General features: G+C 41.5%; 1 protein-coding gene across 2 annotated transcripts in view; it reads left to right on the top strand.

Annotated features, from left to right (window-relative positions):
- Positions 1–6,019: 6,019 nt before the first annotated feature.
- Positions 6,020–8,252, top strand: part of runx1t1 (RUNX1 partner transcriptional co-repressor 1) — a 64,424-nt gene continuing 62,191 nt past the window's right edge. For both annotated transcript variants that reach the window (XM_020606927.1, XM_020606926.1), the window contains exon 1: positions 6,020–6,106. The gene's annotated coding sequence lies outside the window, so the exon portion shown is untranslated. The remainder of the gene's footprint in view (positions 6,107–8,252) is intronic.

Here is an 8,252-nt window from a genome sequence, read left to right as displayed (position 1 = left end):
GGAGAAAAGGAAGTCTTTGCTTAGACTGCTGCCCCCGCGACCCGGTTCCGGATAAGCGGAGGAAAATGGATGGATGGATGGAAATAAACAATCATATTTCAGAACTGCAATCATGTAGTCCTCTGCCAGTCAAATCATCTTTAATTTGATTTGGAAACTGAAGCACGGTTTCGCCTGAAAGCATGTAAAAGTCCTTCATGTGCTCCTCTGGTCAAAAATGGGATTTACAAACACCCCCTCCCTCCTCTGCCATGTTCTTAACTAACAGCTCAGCCACAAACAGTACACCTGTCTTCTCCTGACCTTAAACTTTAGCCACAGTTCCCTCTGTCACAGTGGTGGTAAATAAAGTGCTGAGGGTATTTGTATAAATTTCCATTCTCTCCTCTTATAATTTTGTGTCCCTGAATGGGATCGCCTTAAAATACTGTACATATTGCATGACACCAGACATGCAAATTCTTTAAGTGCCTGTTTTTTCTTTTTCTGTGGTGCAAAACCCGATTGCAACTCCTTAGTAAATATGAATGCACACAATTTTAACAGTTTAGTGCTAAAAAAAAAAAAAAAAAGAGCCACAAAACCTTAGTACATATCCTTGTAAAAGTTACTGGATTAAAACTGATCCAGTGATGAGTGAATAAAAATTTACCCAGTTCCCATGGGTGGAAAATCATCTAAGTTGTTTCAATCAAGTGAACCAGCAATAATAGTAAAAAAGAAAGAAACATCACCACAAGCTCAAAACTGCATCAAACTGATGCCCCTATCAATAAATCAACTTCAGTTTGGCATTTCAACACTGCCCGGTGGCAATGCTATGGTTAAGGTTTGTTTAGATTTAGATCAGATTCTAATCAGCCTCCTTTCTTTGCTGACTTTGTGGCTGTATAACAATGTAGCTAGTTTCTCCTTTGCTCCAGAGGGACAACAGTCCTTTCTACAGCTGAGCTTCGTTACTTGTAATTTTAAACCAATTTTAATCAACTCTACTACATGCTAAAATGATTTCATGCTGTCATCTTTCTCAGGAGGACAGTCTCTTTTTCTCTTGTTTGCTTTCGTTTCAACAGTCCTTCCTCCATTGCCTCCTCTTTACATGTCTGCCATTCATCTAATTTATACTCCATTTTTTGTACCGCATCACAGCGCACACACTGCTCTTTCTTGCAATTGTCCCTGTGTCTGCTTCCACCTGTTCCATGGTCCACTGGTTGATTGTGAATCCTATTAGGGGACACCCCCAGCCTCCCCCAGCCACACTACCTGGCACTAATCCATCAGAGGGGCAGTCAGGCAGTGCACCGCCCCGTCACCACCTATCCCCGATATCCGCCAGTGCCCAGTGCTGCAGCAGAGGCCCCAGCTGGGGGACTGCCAAAGCTTGGTCATTATCAGATGACGGATGGCTTCATATCAGGTGTGTAAAGCGGGCAAGCGTTGGAGAGGGCCATCTGGCCGATGATTTGGGGAAGCTGGGAAGTCCGGTCCACAGGCGACGTATAGCACGTTGGGCGATGATGATGGATGGGATCAGGAGTCTCTCCACCAGTCACAGCAACTTTGGCAGCTGTTATATGTACAAGCATAGATGAACTGTTTTGTAATCTTAAAATATTTTGGGCATGGATGGACAGTATTTGTTTGTTAGTTGCATGTGCAAACAGTCTTACTAACTTCAGTTTTCTCCTCACAGAAATCCTTTTTCTTTCCTGCCTTTACCTTTCCTGTAACATTTTGTTCTTTCACCTGTCTGTACAGTACATTTGCTGTTCTCAATCAAGTAAACCCAAGAAACAAATATCTCATTCTAACATGTGGAAGCATCATTGTAGCATTATAAATTCGATACCCGAGGCTTGAGTATTCCCTCTGTATCTTGACATCAAATTTAATGAGTTTTACAGGCTCTCTCTGAAGAAGTCTTATTCAGTTAGACAATGTGAGCAGAGCAATTATCAGGACTGACTTTTTATCCATTAGCTGCTGTTACTGCAGAAGTGCTTCAACAGCAGTGTTAGTCACTGATGCCTTATCTAATAATATATTACAGTTTTGTGATTACTTTTCTCTGTGATTACAATTTGGGATTCAGTAATTACACTGCAGTTAGTTATCCTATTAATGCGGCATTACTTTGACATTTTGAGGCTAGGTTTGTTCAGTGTCCGGTAGATGGAGGGTTGGGATCAGTTTGGACGGTCTGGGACACATAAGCTTGACACAGGAGCTGGAGGTTTAGGACGTTAGTCTCTACCTAAAGAGGAGAAATGCATCATGCTGCAAAGTTATCTTATCTGCATGTTGTGTATTCCTAACTGTCTTGTCAGCATTAGCCACAAAGAGGCAGGAATGACATGGTTTATTTAAGAGTTTGAGGGTATATCGCCCACATGCTTTCACTATGAAGACAGGACTTCAATAAACCTTGCCCTGTACAGCCATCATGGCTAAATACCTCCACACTGTAAGCTGGCTGCTTGTTATACCATAATGTTTTGTTTATTATCTCTACAAGAGTTATACACAGAAATTGCACAGTGATGTGTGGGAATGGAAGATTTGGGATAGTTTAACAGAAATTCTGATCATGTTGGTTGAGCAACAACAAGTAATTAATTACTTTTACAATGAGTAAAATGTAATGAGTAATTGGTTCTGCTTTTTAAGTAACTTGTCCTACTCTCACCAACTCTCAATAAACAGTGAAAGTGTCTTCTTAAGGTGGTAACTGCTTTCTGAGCTGATGAGGAGTTTCCTCAGCTGAATGCCACTGGGGTTTTTTTTTTTCGGCAAAATCAAAAGGCCAACAAGATGATTTATCAACTGAGTGACAACATGTAACAAAGGGATTAGCCAAGCTGTCAAAAGGAGGCTACTGTATGAGGGTAAGGGCAAAACACTGAAGAGTAAAGACCTATGATGTATTTTTATAAATGCACCTTTGGGTGAAATCTGTCATGGTTTCTGTAATCATTTCTGCCTGTGTATGTTTATGAGCAGTTAATCCAACTGTATGTGCCTTTGTGAATTGTAGTGTCAGTAGAAGCCCAAGGATTCATAAAGTATATCTGGGTTCTCAATTTTCCCATGCAAATGGAAAAGCCTCTTGAGATGTGCTGCAAAGGTCTCATTGACTGAGTACACTTCCAGTTGTTAAAACGCGGCCCCATCCTGGCAAATTAACTCACTCCATCATCTCCATTGTAAAATCAGACTTCAACTTTCAGAGGACATGCTCACTTGGAAAAAAACAGACTTTCCGTCGATCCGACTGATGAGGAAAGAAACAGAAACATTTTTTTGCATCTTGTGTGTCAACTTTGATTTTTTGTTTCCACGACCAGAGGGAACACAGTAGCGTTGACAGGGATAAGAAGGAGGTGGTGTGGTGGCAAGCAAGTGGGAAGATGGGTTTTTCACATGTTCACTGTGTACTGCAGCACCTCCAAGGAGTGTGAGCGTCCCTCCAGGCCCCGGCAGTGAAGCATGACAGACATGTATATCTACAGTTTTAATGTTCACGCTGACAGTACACTAGGGATATCCCTATTTTAGGCTTTTCTTTATTTTCACAACAGGACATTTGTTTATGTGCAACTGTTTGCTCATTAGGCATGGAATTTGTCCTGTAATATTGGATGACATAATAAGACATCATTATCTGCAGTCTGATTTAAAAGTTACTGTCTGTCAGGATAGTCTTCTCCAGAAGTTGGGGAGACTCATTTACATTTTCATGGAAGAAGGCGAGGATGTCAGATTTCGCCCACTTACTTCTTCTGCTTTGCCACGAGCCAGACGGTGGGTTGAATTCCATAATACCCCAGTGAGCGGGAGCGAGATCCCTCTCCAGACTGTACCTGCAAAAGCTGCTACACTGCAGCTTCTATCCCATCATGCAGCTCTGTCTCTATTCCTTCCTCCCACAGTCCTGTTCAGTCTCTATCAAAGGAAGATTAGGGATTTAGTTTGAGTTGTTAAATTCAGGGTACTGCTTTTCTGACTTTCTCAGAGAGTTGCAGTGTGTGGCATGACATGTTTAAATATTTGATTCAGTTCATTGTGCACGTGTGCGTTGATATAAAATGCTCAATGGCATTTTCGTTTAACAAAATAGACTCAAATATTTCCGCTAATAAATTTGAGACTATAACATCACTGATGCCTTTAGTGTGCACATTCCAACCAGTTTAATTTGCGAAAACATTCAGTAACAGTCATGTTTTTTCTTCACAGTTTGACACTGTCTCCATCAGCGCTACGCTTCCTTATTGTCTCTCAGAGATTCATCAGGTGTTCAGTGTCTGCTGAATCACTTGAGAACAGCTCCAAAAGTTGCTGTTAACCTTAGACATAATTCTCTAAAAACTGAATTTATGTGCTCGTGAACCCCATTTTTCTGTTGGTAGTGAGTTGTCCGTCATCTGCAGAGGAATGCTGCCATTCAGGAATGAACAGAAATTTATATCTTCCCATCCAGAAACATGACATTTACACAGTGCAGACTAATTGGTGTGTGGAAATACATTTCATCCAGTTTCATGGAAAACTGGATTGTAGTCTAGTCATTGTAAGACCCATGTTTTGCTGCCAGAAAGAGAGCTGGTAGTAACTGTGCAAAACTGGAGTAGTTTGACCTTTTTTTTTTTACATTTTTAAAATTTTCACTTTCTGTAGTTGTTACACATGGCAACCACCATTACATTAATGTTAGAGGAAGGTTTTTGTAAACAACAGCATGGCTACTGTATAGTTAGCATTAGACAACAAAAACACTTGGTTAAAGTTAGAGGAAATCATGGTAGCAATCTGCCATCTTTGTTCAAATACAAACGCTATTTTCCTACAGTAGTACTCAAAGAAAAACTTTTTGCATTACAGTATACAGGAGGCAGTGATGACCCAACAGCTCCAAAGAGTTACAGATTTAAAGGGATTCATCTAGGAAAGACAGACGTGTCATCAGTTTCATGAAGCATAGTGTTAGTTCAGAGTACTGACATTTTGTTTTAGTGGGTGATTGGCATCAGCTGTTTCCAATATGCTTCACAGCCATTGGCTCGTTCTCAACTGTGTGGCAAGTAACATTCAATCATATTTATGATGGTGCATGCCACAGACATTATAACCTGACACTTAGCACTGTTACTCTACTGATTGCACTCATGTCCTATCTCATCTCCCCCTTGCACCACCTTCTTCTTTATGTTGTATTTTACATATTGTTGATTTAAATAAGATTCATGTTCACATATGTTTAATAAAGGCCATTAGCTCTCTCAGAAGATTCCTCTTTGCCACTCGTATGCTTTGAACACTCAAATCAAATCAAAGACAAGAGCCTTTCCTGCCATGTCTGACTTGTAGCCATTTACATCTGCTCAGTCCCTTGATGTACTGTACGTGTCAGTGTCGCTTCATCACCCCTCTCTCACTCTTGACCTGTTTATCCTAGTGTTTCATACAGACCACAAAAACAGCACTACTTTAATTTAGTCATCTCTCTTCTTGTTGCTCTTGTCACCGGCAGTGTTGGTAATGTTGATATTAGGCTGCTTGGCCTCAGGCAATGTTGATCCAGTGGCAGGTAATTACAGGGGCTTGAATAGCACTTGTTTACTGTCACCTTTCAACTCATTTTTGTCTCATTCTGTCTTTATCCCCGTGAATATAATTTGAGTGTATGTGTGTGTGAGACAGTGTTACAGGTGGCCGCCCAGTAGGTGGGAAAATGCAGGAAGTCTGCTTGTCTGTGCGCACATGTATCAGACGCAGCATGTTTTTCCCTTTCAGAGGCGAGGTATCCTGTGTGTGTGTATGTGTCTGCGTCCTCACATGTGTGTGTATGCATGTCGCCGATCGCACTGGGCGGCTGACTTCCAGGAACCCCTGCAGCAAAAACAGGCACTGTGTGTTTCCTGCTCTCATGCACCGTTATCACAGGACACACACAAACACACACACATACGGATCATTGCCCTATTCTCTTTTCCCTTGCAGGTTTCCTCAACGCCCATCCTTGTGCCTCCGGCCGTCAAGATGTTTCACTGTGATTGTCATGAGAGAACTTGCTCTCAGGGAACAAACCAGAGGACACAAATAGGTGCGGAGTGACGGCATCCTCACAGCCCTGCTGATTCTTCTGGTCATATTTAATTGCTCAGTTTGAGTGGGCACATTACTTCTGCACCTATCCTGAACTTTCAGAGGTGTCATTTTTCTCAGACATGTACTCACAAATTTTCTTCATTTCATCAGGAATCTTGTCTCATTTTCTTTTCCTTTCTTCTTATCATTCAATATCCCCCCTTTTTTTCCTTCTCTCACCTTCTCTCCCTATATCGCTGCATGCACCCCATATAGCCAATCACCAACTGTCAGAGATTGACAAAAGGACCCAGACTGAAAAATGGAACTAGAGCACAGGGTCCTTGCTCTGTACCGGAGACTGTATCTATCCATATTCCCTATGAGAACACAATGCAACCCACCGCTGAAGCACCCCAGATGACAAGGGAGAGATGAGAGGGAGAGAGACAGATGAAGTGAAAGAAAGAAATGCACAGTGGCACTGTTTCAAACAGTTGCCATTAATGTCATCATCTTTCCCACACAGAGATTGCACTGAGGGAACAACGAGCTCCATGCTGATGGTCCGCTAACAATTCACCGACTGTTGTACATGACAGACAGAACTAATAGATGTTAGTTTAGTTGTGATGACAAACCAAAACCTGAATGAACCGGATTCAAAAATTATTCATTTTGCCAGTAAAAACACAATGAATAGAAAGATGTTTTCAAATGTGAAATTCTTATAATTGGAAAATAAGACACCATGTAACTATCAGTGCTGTCATGTAAATATTTTATCAAATGAAAAAGTTCATGTTCATTAATGACATGTATTACCACTAGGTGAAGGTTAGCTGTTTTTGATAACCACCCTAACGTTAATTTCTTTTCGCCAAAAGTACTATCGTCATTGCAAATTAGAAAAGAATGAACGGGGGAAAAGACTGTTTTATGAGATGTTATGAACGGGCTATGGTGCATGACTGGTTCAGCCATGCAATTCAAGTGGACCAGTTGTTATCACCAAGTTGTAAACATAGCTTCTGCTCTGTGCTTTCATTGGCTCTGCAGGCAAGATGACTTCCAGATGGTCCAGGGAAAGTGTTTGCCTTAGGTTAGTGTAGGCCATGCTGTCTGGGTCATTTTCTGCTGAGGCAAAGATAGAGATACGGTGTATATGTGAGTGTGTGTAGAAGCGCATGCATCACAAAATCCACACCCAGACACAACAGCCAACCAGCTCCTCTACCACACAGCTGGCTGGTTTTTGTCCATGACACTCTCCTGTGTATGCAAGTGTTTTTCAAAGCAAGGTCCAAGGACCTCGAAGGGACCCTATAGACATTACAGGTTGTCCTAAGCAAAAAAGACAAACGGGTATCACATTTTAAGTTTGTCTATAAAAAACAGGTATTTGCCTGTGTGTGCATTGAAAGAGTTTCTGGTTGTAACCATTGGTCCTGTTCATACTGGCCATAAAGAGAACCCCTCAATGTAACAGGCAGACAGACATGACGTTTCTGTGTCCATTATCTAAAGCAAATGAGTGCGTACAGTTACGCAATTACAGTCAGGGAAAAAAATTATTTGAACCCCAGCTGATTTTGTAAGTTTGCCCACTAACAAAGAAATTATCAGTCTACAATGTCAATGGTAGGTTTATGTGAACAGTGAGAGACACAACAATAACAAAAAAATCCAGAAAAATGCTTTACAAAAAAAGTTATACATTAATTTGCATTTTCATGAATGAAATAAGTATTTGATCCCTTTGCAAAACGTGCTTTAGTACTTGGTTGCAAAACCTTTGTTGGCAATCACAGAGGTCAGACGTTTCTTGTAGTTGGCCACAAGGTTTTCACACATCTCAGGGGATTTTGACCCACTCCTCTTTGCAGATCCTCTCTAAGCCATTAATGTTTCGTGGCTGATGTTTGGCAACTCGAACCTTCAGCTCCCTCCACAGATTTTCTATGGGATTAAGGTCTGGAGACTGACTAGGCCACTCCATGACCTTAATATGCTTCTTCTTGAGCCAATCCTTTGTTGCCTTGGCCGTGTGTTTTGGATCATTGTCATGCTGGAATACCCAACCACGACCCATTTTCAATGCCCTGACTGAGGGAAGGAGGTTCTCACCCAAGATTTGACAGTACATGGCCCCATCCATCCTC

Source organism: Monopterus albus, unplaced genomic scaffold (genome assembly GCF_001952655.1).
Source record: "Monopterus albus unplaced genomic scaffold, M_albus_1.0 scaffold82.1, whole genome shotgun sequence".
NCBI classification, from domain to species: domain Eukaryota; kingdom Metazoa; phylum Chordata; class Actinopteri; order Synbranchiformes; family Synbranchidae; genus Monopterus; species Monopterus albus.
This window is presented reverse-complemented; position numbering and strand designations above follow the sequence as displayed.